Source organism: Camelus ferus, chromosome 9 (genome assembly GCF_009834535.1).
Source record: "Camelus ferus isolate YT-003-E chromosome 9, BCGSAC_Cfer_1.0, whole genome shotgun sequence".
Taxonomy (NCBI): Eukaryota; Metazoa; Chordata; class Mammalia; order Artiodactyla; family Camelidae; genus Camelus; species Camelus ferus.
This window is the reverse complement of record NC_045704.1, coordinates 74,033,103-74,053,014: the sequence shown is the minus strand read 5'-3', so window position 1 is coordinate 74,053,014 and position 19,912 is coordinate 74,033,103. Positions and strand designations below refer to the sequence as shown.

Sequence of the window (19,912 nt, the reverse complement as noted above, 5' to 3'; positions counted from 1 at the left end):
ATTACCAAGAGTGATTTCAACCCCTTCTCTTTGCTCCCTCAGCTCTGAAGATAACTATTTCTACAGTTGCTGCCTTTCCTTTCTCTTCTACCCTTTCAGTTACCTCATTAACAATGTCATTAACTTGTACCTTGTTAATTATTATGTATATTGAATTCCCATTGTTCAATAACTGGTGTGGTTTCTGTCCCCTTTCTGGACCCAGGTGTGGACACAGGAGGTGTTCCTCCATTTCTCGTGACTAAAGTAAACAAGGATATGACGTATCCAGACTGTCTTTTCTGAAATTATCTAGGAAGAGTGGGCGTTTATTTCAGTGGTCCCTAATGCTTCCGTCCACACTGGGTGACAGGTAGGATGTATAGGGCACAGGGGCCGTTCCAGGATAGCTTTGACTCACTCAGGTAGCTTTGTTTTATGTCAAGACACATGTGGGTACTTTACTGTAGTTGAGAAATACTAACATGCTACTGTCATTACTTGGAAACCTATTTAAACAAGTAAGTTTTCAGAAACAGTAGATTAAAAACTGGAATTCTTGTGTTTTTTCCATCTTTTTTTTTTCCCTCCTAGGAATTTTTTAAAACTCTTAGTAAGGTGGACTTATAGAATTTCTCTGTTTCCTCAGTTTTAATTTCTCATTTATATCATCTAGAAATTCTGGATCTCTTTTCTCAGCCTAATATGTTCATTACTAGGAAGTGAGGTAAGCATATCTATACATCATAGTTCTTACGTTCAACTAAAAACTCCTAAATCCATTTAAACATTTGCTCAAAACATAGTCAGACTGTTTATTAGTTGTATTTTCAGGGAATTCATTCATCTTACATCCACTAAAAGGTGTACTGCCCACTTCTTTTTATCCAGACATGACTTTTCTCCCTATATGCTTGACCCTGAGGACTCATTTTAAGTCTATGTTCCTATGCAGCAGCCTCTGACCTTTTTCCCCACAGCAGTAACAGGAACTGTACCTGCTTACTTTTTGTTAGAAGACTCTCTAGGACTAGTTCAGAGATTCAAATTCTTTCCCCACACTACAAAAACCATGGTCAATATTCCATTTCTTAAGCAAAATAATTAGTCACGTGCCTTTGCTATAGTCACTCAGGAGTTTTCCTGTTTAACTGTTCCATTTTCAGGACCTGTCTTCCCCTCTCAGGACACACACCTGGGGGCATTGAGAAGGGGACTGCATGTGGGCAATGGCCAACATGCTGCGTCTCACATTCTACCCGCTGCGTATCCCTGTCAAACCGTCATAGAACGCTCAGAGTATCTTTTGATGTCCCACCTACTTCCATCTTTCCCTAGCAATTTCCTGAGGATTTCTAAAGATCGCCTTGCCTTTCATGTCAGATGTAGCTGATTGCCCTAAAGCTAAGATCCATTTAACAAGCTCAGAAGAGTGATTGACGTCTTGCTGACCAGCAGATGTTCTCAGGGCTCAGGACTAGCAAAGCAAAAATTTACTAACAGCCTCACCCAATATAAGGTGTCTGTTAACCCCACTGTCAGTTAGTGGCACTGAACAGAACTGAAATTTGAGTCCCTTTAAAAGCAAAGTTTTCTCATTCTGGTCTCAAAGAAGAAATCAGAGAGATAGAAAGAGTGAGAAGGACTTAATGAGCCATTGCTACTTTGAAGATGGAAGGGGCCAGGTGAGATGAAATGGAGACGCCTTTCAGAGAAGCAGCAGAGCCTGGCAGATAGCTATCAGGGGAATGGGATCTCAAATCTACAGCCACGAGGAAACAAACACTGCCAACAACCTGTGTGAGCTTGGAAGCACATCCTCCACCGGGGTCTCCAGATAAAAGCCCAGCCCGGTGGACACTTTGATTTTGGTCTTGTAACACCTACAACAAAGAGTCCAAGTGAGTCCACTTGACCTTCTGACCAGAGGAAACGTGTGATAATAAAAGAGGGTTGTTTTAAGTTGCTAAGTTTCAGTAATTTGTTAGATAGCATTAGAAAAGCAATACAGTATTCTTACCTAAATTTCACTCTCTTGTTATAAAAAAATTAAGAAATGAGTTTTCTTATTTTATGTTTATATTTGACTCAGAGTGATCTGGGGTGAAGAACTGTTCATTTTAGTTTGAAAACTAGTATTTTAACTGTAATAGTTCCATATTTCCTTATAACTGCACTATAATTTGAAAATTATTTTTATATGATTCACATTTCTTTCTATTTTATATTTGGTGATTTTCTCCCATAGTGCAGCTTGCCATCATAATAGCAATAAACTTAGCAAATATGACATGTCTTATAGCTCCTGATTACTAAAACACATAGCACATATCTATGCTATGTGATATTACACAGCAATAAAAGTCATAAATTCTTGATACACAAAACAACTTGGATGAATCTCAAGAGAATTATTTTGAGTTAAAAAATTTACATGTTTTATGATTCAATTTATATAATATTCTTGAAATGACAAATTTATAGAAATGGAAAATTGATCAGTGCTTGCTAGGACTTAGGAACAGGAAGACAGACAAGGGAAAAAGGTATGTGAATGTGATGATAAATGAGCACTAAGGTGACTTTGGGTGATGATACTGTTCTGTATTCTGACTGGGTTGGTAGATGTATGAACCTAGATGTGTAATAAAATTGTGAAAAACCAAAAACACAAGCATACACATGGAAAATGACATTTTCAAACTGGGTAGAGAACAAGATATTGGGAAACATTGAGTTAGCTTCGAAAAATGCATACTTGATAAAATATAATCAATCAAGAGAAAAATTAACAAGGAATTTAGGGATGCTGTATGTAAAACCTGAATTAGAGTAATAGATTTATTAATACACTGAATCTAACCAAAAATTTAAAAAACATGAAAACAATGAAAGAAAAATTACCTAGCACAAAAGTATTTCTACTAGTATAAAAGGCCAAGTCATGACATCCAGAGCTAGTGAAAATACAGATTGACCAGTACAAGCAAACATCCACTAATGTTCTGTTAGTTTGACAAAGCAGTCAGTAGAGGTACCTTTATGGTGAAGGAGGTAGAAAAAGTGGGAAACTTAAGATGAGTCTTAGATATTAGGCTTAAATAAGTAGGTTGATGGGGAAACCTTTCATCAAGATGGGGATTATAGGAAAATAAACGGAGCAATAAGTGGAAAGACAATAATTATTTGGGCCATGCTGACTTTGAAGATCCCCCAGGTGGCAGTATCTAACAGGCAGCAAATAAATGAGACTACACTTCACAGAGAGTTGTAGGCTAGTGTTCATGTTTGAATAACAACTACTGAAAACTCAGGGCATGAAGACAATTTCCCAGGGTGAGTGCAGGGTAAGATTTAAAAAATGGGCAAGAACAGAATCTTAGAAAACAGGAATATTTAAAGAGTGTGAAGAAGAAGAAGAAGAAGAGAAGGCTGAGAAGGAATAACCAAAGATACTGAAAGGAATCTAGTAGAAGTAGAGTCATGGAAGCCAAAGAAGAAAGATTTTTCTAGAAGGAAGTGACCATCATTGTCAAATACAAAAGGGGTCAAACAAGACTCACAGAATTGAAGAGAACTCATAATAATTAATTAAGAAATGATTGTTGACTTTAGTTAAAACAGTTTAAGTTTAATGGTTGAGGTCTGAGATAGAAGTAAAAGTATGAGGTAAATGTTTTTGTTAGGTAGTTAGATAAGTGGGGGCATGGAGCAGATAAGGTGGAGGAGAGACAGGATGGTCTAGAAGATAGTGGTATGCCCACCTCCAGCATAAAGGGGCTTTACTTCCTCGAAATGAGTGCCAGCAAGAAACCAGTTAGAACCAGAAAGCAGTAACTGCACGGTAGTGATAAAGACACAACCAGACATCCAATGCTCATTCTATTATAATTAATACTGCAGTTTAGGCACCGCCCACCCCGGGTTTTTCTGTGTGCATCATGGGTAAGGATGTGTGCAAAGGGGAACGAGTATGACTGAGCACTCCAGGGGCAAGAGCTGTCAATCAATCAAAAGACCACCTCTAAGCAGGGGCAAAGGAGAAAGGGCAAAGACCACCGCTGTCCGCCCTCGGCTCAGCCCGCCTCCCGTTCTTGGAGGTGTACTTTCCCTTTGCTAAATAAAACGTTTAAAATCTTTTGCTATACAGTGCTTCCATCCCCTGTCTGAATTCTTATCTTTCAGGTGTGCCAAGAACTCGGGTCTTTTCCTTTCCCCTTTGGGGGTAACATCTTCAACTGAAGATGAAGTGGGAGGTGAGGCAGTGATAATAGTAGATGGGAATTGTATTTGAGAATGGTTCCTGTAAACAGTAGACCCTGCAAGATCTAAGGAGATAACATTTAAATATGGAAATGACTGAAGCACTTATACATAGGTTGTGGGGAAATTGCTAATAAAGAAAGAGAAATTTCAAACTTGAGAGAGAGAGAAGCAAAATTACAATGGAGTATGGCTCTGTCCTTAGATACATAAAAGTGAATATGACCCAATTTATATTTTTACGTATGCTTATATTTCTGAAAATGGAATTAAAAAGACATACTGCTGACTTTAATTTACTTTTTCAATGTCCTGTGATTCATAAAAGGCCTCAGAATTGAAATGTAGTTCAAATAAGGCAATTCAAAATAATTACACAAGTGATGGGATTAATGGGCTGTGACTGCCGTGCAGCATAATTTATGTAGCTCAACACTTTTAAACCTTGTCATCGATGTGACAGCATGCACTTGTTCTTCCCAAATAATATTTGATTAAGGCATTTACAATCCCAGTCACCATCACTGCATGACATTCCATGGCCAGGAGTGTGCTGTACTGTATTAACTCACACACAGATGCACTGATGACACTTCCCCTTCAATGTGAATGGCTAGTGTGTGTTTCATGCTCTGTCTCGTCTCATTGCATTAATAGCCACGGGTGTGATGAGGTTCATAATCTATGCCTATTTCACAACATTTTCAAGTGCACTTGTCACAAATGGAGCAGCCAAGTACTTCATTAAGCAATCCTGTTTCCAGAAAGCATGTGTCTCCAGAAGCAGGTTGACATTTGAAGTAATGTAAGTTGCTTTCAGCTGTGTAAGGTTGAAAAGGCACATGTAATTTTAGTAACTCTTGACTCAACATCATATCTTTCCTCAGAAATCAGATAGCATTCTGATAAGGCCTCCCGTTTACTGTTGTCACTTTACTTTCTATTGGGTGGTTATGCTCAGCCCTGCCACTTGTTCATTGTAACCTTAGGTCGAGCATTGAACTTCTGCAAGCTTTCATTTCACATCTATAAAACAGAGCTACATACCAGGCTTACCATAAAGTTTATACCATGTATGACAATGCATATAAAGCCCCTAGAATGTAGAAAATAATACACTCTAAAATATTTTATTTCCATATTACAAATAAAAATAGGATGGTGATGTTTTTAAACCACAAGAAACTGGATAAAAAGTTTTAAAATTGGTCATCTAGGCATTCTGGGCTCACCATAATTTCATGAATGTGTGTTTTATCTTCTCTGGACCAGGAGTTTAGAGATACTCATGGAAAGCTGTAGAGGTTCTATAGATTCCTATTTTGTCAATGTTTGACTTTACTAAGCAGTTCTTCCTAAATATACGGTTGCAATCGTTCTGAGAACACATGACTAAGAGGGCAGCAGGCAGCAGCAGCCCTGACAATGGCTACTTTCTGCCCAATTTTTATCAGTGGCTTTGAAACTCCTTTTCTAAGGATATGAAACTAGATGATGGCTAAAATTTCACGGGAGAAATCACTCTATTGATAGAATCCAAAGAGTACTTATTATACTTGCTCTGCAGCCAAATTTGTAAAGCTTTAAAATTCCTAGTATTTCAGAGGAAGGGAACCAGCTTCTAGATCCTCCAAGCACGTATTTTTTAGGTAAGGCCAGGAACCCTGTTGGGGTCCCAACATAGAAAACAAGAGTCACCACTGGGCTTCCTCCCTCAGAAAGTGGCCAAGTATCGGAGAACACGACCCAAAGCACAGAGGCAACAATACGGCGTAGGAAACGGAAACATACGAACCACAGAAAATCTTCTCAGAGTTTAGAGGACTCATCAAAACACAGTCGCTATCGGCCGCGACATGCGTGGGCTTGCCCTCATGGCCGCCACAAGGTCAGGCTTGATGAGGTCGGGGGTTCAAAGCACAAGTGGATTTTCCCCAGGTGCTTATCAGGTGACTGGCAGCCTCTTCCTAGATTCCCTGGGACGGCAGCCCCTTATCTTTCTTCAGCTGCGGAGTTCTTTTCATTTTAGTAATTCAATAACCAGACCTGAGTCAAGTAAGTCAAGATAACAACAAAAACAACAGCCCTTCCCAGGGACCCAAGCAGCCAGGTCAGGGAAGTGTTGGCAGAACAATAACACTACACATTATTCTTGCTGTAATACACAGCAGCAGAACAGAACCACTGAAAACCTGGCTGTAAGAATTAGAGAATGTCAGGATATGCAAGTTCAAAACACACACAACACACACACAAACACACACACACAAACACACACACACCCCCCCCAAGAGACTGATGCCTAAGGAACCCATGATTTTTCCATATAAAATCTCAGTAGATAAATTTATGGTGAGGAGGCGAAGATGGGCCCTGGTGAGAGATGGATTAGCAGCCTAGAAGATTCAGAGCAGCAGATTATCTCAAAGTACAGTGCAAAAATGGAAAGATCATAAGAAAGAGACTTGAGGGTAGATTGAAGAGACCTAATACACAGGAGATTCAGGAGAAAAAATTTTAAAAAAGACTAATAAAAGGAAAGCAATAATTAGACACATAATAGCAGTAAAACTATCAATCAAAGAAACACTAGTTTATAGACCTGAAAAGGCTCCCTGAGTTCCAGGCTAGCTAGATGCATAACAAGGCAAATCCTAATTAAAAGTCTTAGGTTGAAGAGAAAGCATCGTAAGCTTCCAGACAGAAGAAAAACAACTTACCTAGAAAGGAAATGTACAAAGATATTTGAGGGAATGGGGAAAAAAACCAAAACTGAGCAATTCACAATCATGCTCCAAACTTGAAAAAAATAGTTTACAAACAAGATTCTAATCAAACATCAAATGCAAAATAGTGAAGATTTCAAGCTGAGGAAAGAAGAAAGAAACAAAGAACCTTGTGAGATATACTCATTTACAGTGATAGACTGCCCAGACACAGGAACTATGAAAGCTGAAAAAGAGCTTTTGAAACTAAAAGGACATTATTGTAAGGAAATTCCACTTAGTATCAGAATATCTCCATAACAACAAAATATTGAGGGTGAGTGAAGAGAGGGAAAGGAATAAAATAATGACAACAGTGTCTCCAGAATGGACAAAGGGAATGGTAAAATCAAAAGAGAAAAGATGAAAGTACTGAAAATAAGAACATTAGAAAGATCTGCCTTATTTGTGCTCAAGGAAATAGAAGGGATCTTACACTGAGAAATATTTGCTACAGAGTGCTCGATTACTAGATCAGGGAAAGGAAATCTAGCGATTAATAAATGGAAATTGGTAACAGAAGTTGTCAGCAAGGAAAAGAAAGTGAAATGAAGAACACCTTGGACAAGGAAGCAGATGGAATGAAAATGAGGAAACAATAAAGTAATATAAGTAATAAATGTGAAGCAAAATAAAATAAAACAATTATATATAATGTTAGACTAAATGTTTCCATTAAAATACGGAAACTATCAGACTGAGTTAAAAGAAAGTAGCTTACAAAATGATGTTTACAAAAAAACACAACCTATACATGGTGAAAAATAAAAGTCAAAATGAAGAGATGAACAGATAACAGGCATCCGCAAACAAAAGGTAAACCAGAGCAATGATGCTAATATTAGACAAGGTGGAGTTTAAGATTAAAAAGCAATAAACAGGATAAAGAAGACATTGGGTAATAAAAAGGTAGGCTTATGAATGAGATATGAGTCATAAATCTCTATGAACAAAATGAACAGCAGATAAAAAAACAAGAAATCATTATTAGAAATGAATGAACTTGATGAAAGTACAGTTATATTGGCAGTCATCACTATAACTCTCCCCAAACTGGGTACAGATAAGAAGACACAGATGGTAATAAGTCAATTTTAGAACTCAGCTGTTCCCTATTTTCAAGAGCAGGTGAAATAAGACACAATTAAATTTTTTTAAAAAAGAAAAAAAGATGTGACTTGCTTCTATTTGTAGTCTTGGATTATATTATTCCAGAAAGGCTCATCTTTAATCTACTTGGAAACATGTGATCATTCAATTTAGAAAATATTTGTTCCAGAAACAATCTTGAGGTTGTTTCCTGCTTATCTTTCTTGCTTATATTTAAACAAGCCATGAACCAAGAAAAAGCAAACAAGCAGACAGTAAGAACTGGCCAACTGTAATTTCACATTTGCAATATTCATGTCTCTGATTTAGTATTAATGGTGAAGCGTGCTCTCAGGAAGGCACAGTATCGTCATATTCTTTAATGAAGGAAACTAGGAGAAGGGAGTTAGAAAGTTGTTTACTGCTCTTTTGACTTTGCTTTTAGTTTGTAGGGGATATATTTCCCCGTTGAGAGAAAACTTGCAACAGCTCCAGTGTTTTGATGTGTAGGATCTGAACTCCAAAGAGAACGTAATCTTTGTGGCAAGCGATCCAAAAGAAGTCCTCATGGAATTTGAGCAGGCTCTGAAAAAGATAATCAGAGCAGCAGGCTGTTTCTCTAGAAATGAAACACTTCTAAGAACAAACAGTGAAGACTGAAGTCCTAGTTTATTCCATTCATATGTCTGCTATGTCCTAATAATTTCTACATCTCTAACAATCTTAGGATGATCAGAGTGATGTCCTCCCCAAATATGTAAAATCACAATTAGACAAATGTTTAACTCCAAATCCTGAAGTCAAATTATATCCTTTACCTATCTGAAAGTATAGTGTCTCACACTTAATGGATTTTTATTATTAGGAAAAAAAATTCAGAATGTTCACTGCAGAAAAATCTATACTTAGTATAAAGATATACAGACACTTTTAATATCTAGCAATAAAATTACAGTAATCCTAAAATAGCTAGTAAGTTAATATACCTGAATATAATGGTCTACTGCAAACGTTTTCTAGTAATATTTGTTAAAAGGAATTAACATTAATACACAAGGCGTTTATAACAATAGATATTTATATATAATGTGAAATATTCAGCATATTGAAAAGCATACAATTACTTATATGTTTAATGACTAGAAAATAAATGACTGATTAGTTGACAGAACTTTTAGTTTTATATGGCTATATATATTCAATTAAAAAAACACAAAAAACCACTGACAGGGAAATTCTGATTCATTTTTCTTCTAATAAATCAATTATCTTAATTCAATTCAAATATAAAAGATTCATTATCAATGATAATGCAATTGTCTGAATAATTCATTTTGCTTTGGCCAGGAATTTATATAAATTTGAAACAATCTATACATTTACAAGGAACTCCCTTGTTTTAGGTTGAATTCCCTCAGAGACCTGGATTTGAGCACAGGCAGTTTGTCTGGGAGAGGATTTGATCCCAGGAAGCACCAGTGGGAAAATGGGAAAGTGCACCACGGATAGAAAAAAAAACAAATAAAAGAGTATGTTAATTTTAATGAGTAAACTCAAACTCTCGCTCTGTACTTGAGTCTCCAGCCCCATGGAGATCTCAAGAGATTTTTATGAAGAGTACCCTTGCCCATCTCCACACTCTGAAGGGGAAGAAATTCAGTGGTTAAAGGCTGCCCTTAGGAAAACTAACTCCTTAGAACTGCCCTGTAAAAGGACAGCTCTACCAGAGAGTTTTCAGGCAATGGATGCATCACCAAAGCAGGTAACAGGAAAGCTTTGGGTTGGCATACATGAGACATGATGTGAGTGGTCACCCCATGTTTCCATATATTTTTAGGGCATAATGAAATCCACAGTATCTGTTTTTTACTAGAGAAAAATTGTAAAAAAAAAAATGGTAAAATAAATTCCGTAAGATTACAGCAGGTGGCTGACTAAAGATAAACTCAAAACTATTATATTAAATGTTAGTGTAATACAGTGAAAAGAACATGGCTTTCATGTTTTAACCGATCTAGGTTTATAAGTCCAGTTTCATACACACATTCTTAAAGCTGTGTGACTTTCAGAAAGTTTCTTGACCTTTCTGAACATCAGTTTCCTCAGTGAGAGAGAAAAGACAGTGTCACATGAATTACATCACAGTGAAATGAGATTAAATTATTTAAAATCTCCAAAGAGCCTAAAGTAACACAGGGATACCTCAGGTACTCAAAAAATTAATTTCCTTCCTAGCAAAGCTTGAAATTCTTGCTGAAGTTAAATCACTCTTTTGCTATTTGTTATTGAAAATCTAGTTTTAGGTAAAGAATGATTTCCAAAGGCAAAACTACAGTATTTTCCTAGAATATTCTCCCATGAGCATTTATTTTGTACCATATCCTGTTCTATCTGGAAAGTAATTTGTGATTATTCTTGACTATGAACCAATGTGGTAGGCATTATTATTATTATTATTATTATTATTATTATTATTATATTATTAATACAATTTTCTCATTATATGGATAGAAAATTTGAGACATTGAGTAGTCAAATAAGTGATAGACTGGAATCTTAGAAAGCTCAAATAATACAAAAAGATAAAAATCTGAGACCATATCTATTTGATAGACTAAATAAGGTGGAAGATGATAGAAACTAAGTCATGAGAAGATGGCAGGGTGAGCTTCAGCTTCAAGTAGAATTGTTTTTAAAAAGCTAAATAAGAAAAAAATATAAGTCAAAATTATGTGAATAAAATTCACCCTGACATTAACAACAGGAAGGAGCAAGATTTTCGGTGTGAAAAGTAGAAACAGTGATAGAAAAGAAAACAGAAACTTTCCACAAAGACAGTACAAGGGTACAAAAATAAAAATTATGAGAAATGAGGAAAACATTTTTAAAAAATTATAAATTCCAATTTATAATTAAACCCAAAGGCTGAGAACTGAAAAGTCAAAAAAGAACTTGTAATTCTCCTTTCTATATTGCATTTATCCTCACCATAACCATATGAATAATAAACATAGTCCTGCCCTTTGATGTCTAATGATATCAAATTCATGATATTACCAAGATTTCAAAAAAAATGCTAAACTTTACATAGCCACACAAAGACTTGCACATGAGTGTTGCTAATAGCATTGTTTTTAGGTCAAAAATTGGGAACAACCTAAATGTCCATCAACTGGCATATTGATAGCATATCAGTGAAACTGCCTTACAATGGGACACTGTTCAGTAGTAAGAAAGAACAAACTATTGATGTACGCTAAGTGAAATAAATAAGCCAGATGAAACACACCACACATTTCATGGTTTCAATTTATATGAACTATCCAGAAAAGGCAGATCTATAATAGAAAACAGATTCAGATTCGTGGTTGTCTAGGGTAGGGTACAGTGAGCAGCAGGTGAGGACTAAACGTTAATGGGAATTAGGGATCTTGACGGGGTGATGAAAATATTCTAACACTGATTTCTGGTGATGTTTGTACAATTTGGTAAATTTATTTCTAAAGCCACTGATGTCTGCACATAATATGACAAACAAAATATACCTCAGTAAACTTAAAAAAGTGTTACATTTCATACAAATAATAAGAAAATTACTAAAGCCTCAAATGATAAAAATAAGCAAAAGACATACACGCAAAGCAACAAAGAGGAAATATAGATACATTTGAAAATACGTATCTTTCAAATACTATTAATAATAAAAAATGCAGATTAAAGAAGACTGCCTCCCAATCCTTCAGAGAACTTATTAGGAAAGGGACATGTCCCTAGTCAAAGAGGAGAGGAAAGAATCGCTGATTTTCATTATTCCAGCCAAGATATATGACATCCAGATGGTTGAGAAGGAGCCAAACTCTCCTTTCACGGCCAAAAACATGGCAGTTCTAGCTAAAGGTTGCAAAGTCTAATTGTCTCAGAATACCAGGGAGCCTGATCTTGGACTCCCCACCTCCGACAGCAGAGGCTGCGATTTAATAACGCAAACAGTCAAGCAGGCTGGGCAGTGTCACCTGCCCCATCAAAACGGCCAGGTGCTTGCGTGACTGATCTACTGTAACCTTTCAAGGGTTTCAACAAACTACAACTAAAAATTTACCACATATTCACATTTTACACATAGTTTGGATGCCTAAATTCAGCCATATACTGTATAATCAGGTTACATGAGCAGCTTTATATCTAAGACGCAGAGGCATAAATCACTCTACAGGAGCATCTGATGACAAAAAGGAGGGCGTCTCCACACAAAATGACTTGTGGCTGCAAGTGCCTTCTGTCCCAGATGGAGGTTGTCTCAGGGACCTCTCAGTCAGTAGGAAGACATCCTGAACATGTATCACAGCATTTCTAAGCTGCTCGTGAAACGTGCTGTCTGCGTATGGCTCAAGCAGTAAACTCACTGAGCTATATAAGATCAGCCCTTGAGGGCAGCTTATTCAATCTCGTTCAGTTGTGTCATTCCAGCAACTAGCACAGTGACATAGCAGGTGCTCAACAAATATTTGTAAAACAAATTAATCTTTCACTTACTAGTAATAGTTACACAGCGCTGAATTTTACCATGAATGTGCATCTTGGGATTGGGTGTGTCGATAGACAGCCTGAAATCCTTCCTGTGTTTCCTTTACTTACAAGGTTATCTATTCACTGTCAGCTATCCAATTACCATTTATAGTGAAACACACTTACACAGCTTGTGTCCTGGAAAAAATCTGTATGTTAAATCTGTGCACCAAATAATATTTAGCCCTCCCCAACATGTGATCAGTCTTTTAAACAAGGGAAATATACAAGTGCTTGAGTATTCTCACCAAATATTTATAAATTTGAGTGCTTTAAAATCTATCCAGATAAAGTCAGTCTTACTGATTTACAAATGTAATATCATCTGTTTTAGCACACAGAAATTTATGATACATTGTACCTTTTGTATATTTTTCTTGAGCTATCCCATGAGTGACTTTTTCCTAAAGCTTTTCAAGGCACTACAGGTTTCCTTTATCATATATAGAAGTTATCTATTTTTTAATTTATAATTTCGTATGAAAGTTAAAAAAATTTGTCTTCAGAATTTAAGTTAAACTCTGCACTTTATCTAATCAAAGTTAAAATTTTTTCCTAACATAATTTTGTAAAAGTTGTGTAGATCAGAAGCAACTAATATCATAATCTCATTGGTGTTATAGGATATGCGATATAAAATGATTATCTTTTTGTTCCATTTATATTATTTAAAAGATTTTTTAAGCATTATTAATCTTAGAAGTAAATAAATTAATTTGAAAGTTCTGACATTTCAAGCTTTTTACATTTTAAGAATATTTTTCTTTTGATTTTTTTGGGATATTGTATCAATAGATTAGAATAGTTCATAATTTTAGCAACCATAGTAATTCTCTCAGTGATGCTTTTTGCATTTTTATACATCACTCAAAAACAATATGGTAATATTAAGGACTACAACATGAAAACTGAAACAGGAGGCTGATTTAAACTGTGAAGTAGAATAATGAGATTAATAGCAAGATGAGAGTGGTTTACAGAAAATAGGTACAGAGAAAATATAGACTTTAAGGGGAAATGTCTAAAAGTGAAGCAAAGGAGAATGATGAAGGAGCGGCATGAGGAAGCGGAGGCAGTGCAGACAGGTGTTTTAGGTTAAAGGACAGGGGCCTGTGTAAATGAAACCCCCAGTAGCAATGAGCACACATAGTACTACATGCTGGATTATAAATATAATTATCCACTAAATGAAATGAGGGTTCTTTGGACAAATGGCTGAATCCACGGTAGAGCAGGGAGATTTCACGGTGAGCCTGAACAATCATTTTGCCAGAAAGCAAGAAATGGCTTAAAGAAAAATGGAGACATGCAGAAAGGACAAAGCAGCCATTTGGAGAAGTCTTTCTCTAACAGGCCCACTCTGAGACAATATCAGTATCAACATTAAAATTAAAAATGAATCATTATGCATTGAATAAAATAAGGAGGCATACATCTACAATGAAATAAATATATGAATAAACTGAGAATTTGATGAGTAACGAGTTATTCCAAAGTATGTCTCCACAAAATACATAAAAATCACAAAGGGCAAAAGAAAACAAATGGAGAAAATCATAAGACATGACTGTCAATGAAAAGATCACAGTGAACAGCGCAGCCCTAAGACAACCTGAACCTGTGTATAACTGATAAAATCCAATGAGTGGAGAACTATAAAACACTGACTAAGGAAATAAAAGATGACTTAAAGAAATGTAAATATATCCCATGTTCTTGGACTGGAAGAATTAATATTGTTAAAATGACTGTACTACCCAAAACAATCTACAGATTTACTGTGATCCCTATCAAATTACCCATGACATTTTTCACAGAACTAGAACAAATAATTTTAAAATTTATGTGGAGTCACAAAAGACCCAGAATTACAAAAGCAATATTGAAGAAAAAGAATGAAGCTGGTGGAATAACCTTCCCAGACTTCAGACAAGTCTACAGAGCTACAGGAATCAAAACAGCATGGTATTGGCACAAAAACAGACACATGGATCAATGGAACAGAATAGAGCCCAGAAATAAACTCACACACCTCTGGCCAACTAATCTTCAACAAAGGAGGCAAGAATATACAATATACAGCCTCTTCAGCAAGTGGTATTGGGAAAGCTGGACAGCAGTATGTAAATCATTGAAGTCAGAACACTCCCTCATGGCATCCACAAAAATAAATTCAAAGGCTTAAACAACTAAACATAAGTTAAGACATTTTAAACCTCATAGAAGAAAACATAGGCAAAGCATCCTGACATGAATCTTGGTGATGTTCTCCTAGGGCAGTCTATCATGGCAACAGAAATAAAAGCAAAAACAAACAAATGGGACCTAATTAAACTCATAAGCTTTTGCACATCAAAGGAAACTATAAACAAAACAAAAAGACAACCTATGGAATGGGAGAAAATATTTGCAAAGGATGAAACTGACAAGGGCTTAACTTCTGGAATATACAAACAGCTCATACAACTTAATAACAAACAAACAAACAACCCAATCAAAAAATGGGCAGAGGACCTACACAAACATTTCTCCAATGAAGACATACAAATGGCCAATAGACACATGATAAAATGCTCAATATCAGTAATTATCAGAGAAATGCAAATCAAAACTACAGTGAGGTATCACCTCACACCAATCAGAATAGCCATCATTCAAAAGTCCACAAAAGGGAACCCTCCTACACTGTTGGTGGGAATGTAGTTTGGTGAAGCCATTATGAAAAGACAGTATGGAGATTCCTTAAAAAACTGAAAATAGACTTACCCTATGATCCAGCTGTCCAACTCCTGGAAATCTATCCAGAAGAAACTGTAACTTAAAAAGACACAAGCATGCCACAACACCAGTATTTACAATAGCCAAGACATGGAAACAACCTAAATGTCCATTGACAGATGACTGGATAAAGAAAATGTGGTGTGTATATATATATATATATATATTTATATACACACACACAACGGAATACTACTCAGCCATAAAAAGAATAAACTATTACCATTTGCAGCAACATAAATGGACATGGAGATTGTCATACTAAGCAAAATAAGTCAAAAAGAGAAAGAAAAATACCATATGATATCACTTATATGTGGAATCTAAAAAAATGACACAAATGAACTTATTTACAAAATAGAACCTGACTCATAGGCTTAGGAAACAAACTTATGGTTACCATGGGGCAAAGGAAGTGGGAAATGATAAATTTTGAGTTTGAGATTTTCAGACACTAACTACTATATGTAAAATAGATAAACAACAAAGTCCTACTGTATAGTTCAGAGAACTATATTTAATACCTTGTAATGGCCTATAATGAAAAAGAATATGAAAAGGAATATATATGTATAATTGAATTACTATTCTGTACACCAGAAATTAACACCACATTGTAAACCAACTATACTTCAATTAAAAAAAATGCAATGAGAAGAATTCATATCACTCGTCTAGTATTCTTGTCAGTGAAGTATCATCTAAATCTAATTATGAGAAAATATGAGACAAAACCCATCTGAACAGCATTCTACAAAATAACTGATATGCATCTTCAAATTTTGAAGTCATATAAGTCAAAGTAAGACTGAAGAACCATTTCTGACTGAAGGAGACAATAAAGACCCGATAACTAAATGGAATGATTCTCAACAGTATCCTTTTGTTATTCAGGACATTATTGGCATAATTGGCAAAATTCGAGTGGGATCTAAATATTAGATATACTAATGTATTAGTGTTAATTTTCTGATTTTGATAATTGTATTGTAGTCCTGTAAGAAATTACCCACAACATATTTTCAAGTGGTTTAAGAAAGAAAATTATTTGTATTATAGTTTGAAATTGTTTTTAAAATTATATTAAAAATAAAAATGGCCATGAGGGAAATTTATGTGACCATGGAAATACTACATATCTTGACTGTGTATACATTTGTCAGAACTCAATGAATTGTATGTTTAAAATGAGTACATTCCATAGTACACAAACTACACTTGTACAAAAAAATTGTTGGGTTAAAGAACACAGTCATGTTTGAAAATAAGAAAGAACTATCTTGGTCAAAATAAAAATGAACTCACCATGATGAGCCCTGGATTCTCTGATCTGATGTGAGACATGGCATAAAAACTCTAAGGCCAGCTGAGGACAGAAGACAAACACCTTGCATTTGGCAGTAAATTATCATTGGCATCTACTCATGAAGTCTAAAACTGGAATTATTTTTAATATAAAAAAAAGATGACTGAAGAGCTCCAATGGACTGTCCAAGTTGTGAAGACACAGGACCAAAACCTAAAGTACACCACCCATAGCCAAGGCAAAGCTTCTAACTGAAGAACTACACGTTCCACGGGACCAGGGTTCAGGTGAACACCAAGCCACCATACAGGGAGGGGCTTGCTCAGCAGATAAGCACTTACACATGAAGTGCCAAACAGGAAAGAATATCTACTTCCATGAAAGACATTCAACAGATTGAACAAAATGCCAAAAAAAAAAAAAAAAGAAAAAAATAATAATACAGCAGTCTGAAAAAGACCATAAAGTAGCTCTATAATCTTTACATAGATAAATAATGAAGTATTGTTTATAAACAACTAGATTTTATTAAACATGAAAGCGCAATTATGAAACAAAAGACAAGGCAAATTTTATAGAAACTGGAAAGTTAAAAATACAGTAAAAATGCCAACATATGGGGTAAACTTGATAACCAAAAGATAATTTAACAACTGGATGTAGCGAAAGAGAACTTACTGATTACAATATAATGATGGAAATCTCTAAGAATGCATCACAGAAAAGTTAAAAAATGAATGATAATAAAGAAACACTAAGAAATATGGAAGATGGAGCACGAAGTCCCAACATATTCTAATAACAAAGCACAGACAAGTGATATTTGATGAGATAATGACACTGTGTGTGTAGTGAGTGTGCCTTTCCCAGAATCTATGAGGGAAAAATTCCACACGCTGAAAAATTTCATGAGTTGAAAAATCCACAGAATACAGAGCAGATATTATTTTTCAGTTAGTGTCTAGACATATCATAGAAAAATTGCTGAACATGAAGAATTAAAGACCGTACTCAAAATTACTGGAACATTAAGGTTGATGCCATGAGAAAAGTGCTCAGAGATTAGAAATGTAAATACAAATTGTATGTACTATAAAATTATCCTTAAGTGTACACACAACATAAAGATATTTTAAGATATTTAGACTCACAAATCATCCCTTCAACAAAAAGAAAAATGAAGCCAGAAGGAAGAAGTGGAATTCAAGAAGCAACAGTGAGAAAATAATTCATTAAAACATAGTGAGGAACAAAATAATAAAGTAAAATTACACACAAAATTGAACAAAGAATAAATATAGATTTTGAGAAGATTAATAAAATTGGCAAACTACTTACAGACTAAAATTAAGATGACAGACTGTTTAATGAAATAACATTAGTAATAAAAAAAGATTTTATCTACATAGTTACATTTAAAATATAACCTTTGTATAAATTTAAGCATCTTAAGATATATAGCTTAAAGGGAGGTTTTTCTTTAAAAAATAAACAATATCATAATATCAACAAGAAGAAATAGTAAATCTGGATAGATTAAAAGCCATTCAAGAAACTGAGCAGTATTAAAACACATCCAACAAATAAGGCACCAGAACAGGACAATTTTATTTAATTTCTCACCAATTACCAGTTACATTGTGTCTTCTTTTTCTCTTGGTGAGTGTGAGAAAACAGATCAGGAAAATACATCCTTAACTTATAAAATGAGAAAGGTCAACCTCTACCTTGTTTACCTTTTGAATCTTTAAATATATTTCAATTATTAGAAATCAAAAATATCACTAAACTGAAGCAGAAGTAAAAATAGTTTTTGAAATGACACTTATAATTAGATTCAAAAGGGAAAATTATTAGTCTCTACCTGAAGTTCAAAAGTAAGCCCTATTCTAGTGTGCCAGAAATAATTTGTATGTTGTATCATTCATGAATAAATAATTATTCTCCTTGGGAAATCATTCAGCTCTCCAATTAATATCTAGTGTTTCCTCCAATATTTTCTTAGGAAAAAAAAGAGAAAATTGAGCACCATTAATTAGTAACCATTTATTTGCACTTCAAAACCAAAATATAACTCACAAGCAAAAATGTATGCTTTTAAATGTATATAATTACGTTTTTAAAACTTTAAATATTTGGAAGTATGCTTTCTATACAAAAGCACAAATCTCTAGGATTAAGTGTTTAGTACATTAATCTGACCTGTAATTTTGAAATGCATTTGATGCTTCTGGGATTTCAATTATTAAATGCATTTCATAAAATGGTATTCCAAACATCCGGAAAAAAGTTAACAGATCAGATGTGATTGTTTTTATGTTTCTCATGTTCCTACTTAAACACATTTCCGACAGCGCTACAATTGCTGGTTTATTTCTGAAGATGGATTTAAGTATAAATCTCTTTTTTCTGTTAGAGGGGGCATCTTGTCCAGCTGGTCATTTGAGCAAGTTATGCTTATCTCAGGCTTGTCTCTAATCTAGTGCCTTGTGGAAACGAGGACCCATTTCATCTTCTAACTAGAATTTCTTTCCTCTCAAATACAAGCCTCTTCAGGTCACAATTCCAACCAGCCTTCCGTGGACTGCGGTTCCAATGTCACCTCAGTGTCCCAAGTCTTTGAGGGACTGTTTGGGTCTCTCCCCTGGCCAGTGGGTGGCCTGTTAGTCCCAGCTGCCAGGCTTTGCTATTCTGATGAGGAGAAGGCCCCTGCACGTGTGGCCCAGGAGTGAGCCCAGGACTTCATACACAACTTCATGGGGTCTGCTCTCCCAGAGCAGCCCCCTCTCCACAATCTCTCCAGTACCTTCTGGTTTTCTAGGGCTCCCTTTTCATTATTCCAGCCGGAAAGATGTAGCGTTAGTGGCCCACTCTGGCGCCCACCAGTAATCCAGGACGCCTTTCCATTAACGACTGCATCTGCACTTGGGCTCCAGCGGCAGGAGAGCAGGGAAGAAAACCGCCAGTGGGGCTTCAGCCCTCTCTTAAGGCACCAGTTGCACTGGTCAGAGAGGAAGGTTCCCTCCCTGGAATTTTAGCCCCTGGGGATTCCTGCCAACCGAGCTGCCACTGCCCCCGCAGGATGGCCTGGGGGTGAGAGAATGGAGGAAAGGAAAGAATGGAGGGGTTTCTGTGTGCTTTGAGCCAGAGCTAGAGGACTTCTTGG

At 35.7% G+C, this 19,912-nt stretch overlaps 1 long non-coding RNA gene across 45 annotated transcripts in view; it reads right to left on the bottom strand.

Moving 5' to 3' along the window:
* LOC106730695 overlaps positions 1-19,912 on the bottom strand; it is a 427,796-nt gene that overhangs the window by 157,949 nt on the left and 249,935 nt on the right. For 40 of the 45 annotated variants that reach the window (XR_004322724.1, XR_004322706.1, XR_004322708.1 and 37 more), the window contains one exon: positions 8,176-8,681. The exons of 2 other annotated variants lie outside the window; for them this stretch is intronic. This is a non-coding gene — a long non-coding RNA (uncharacterized LOC106730695). 3 more of the 45 variants (XR_004322742.1, XR_004322747.1, XR_004322740.1) reach the window with 2 other exon arrangements.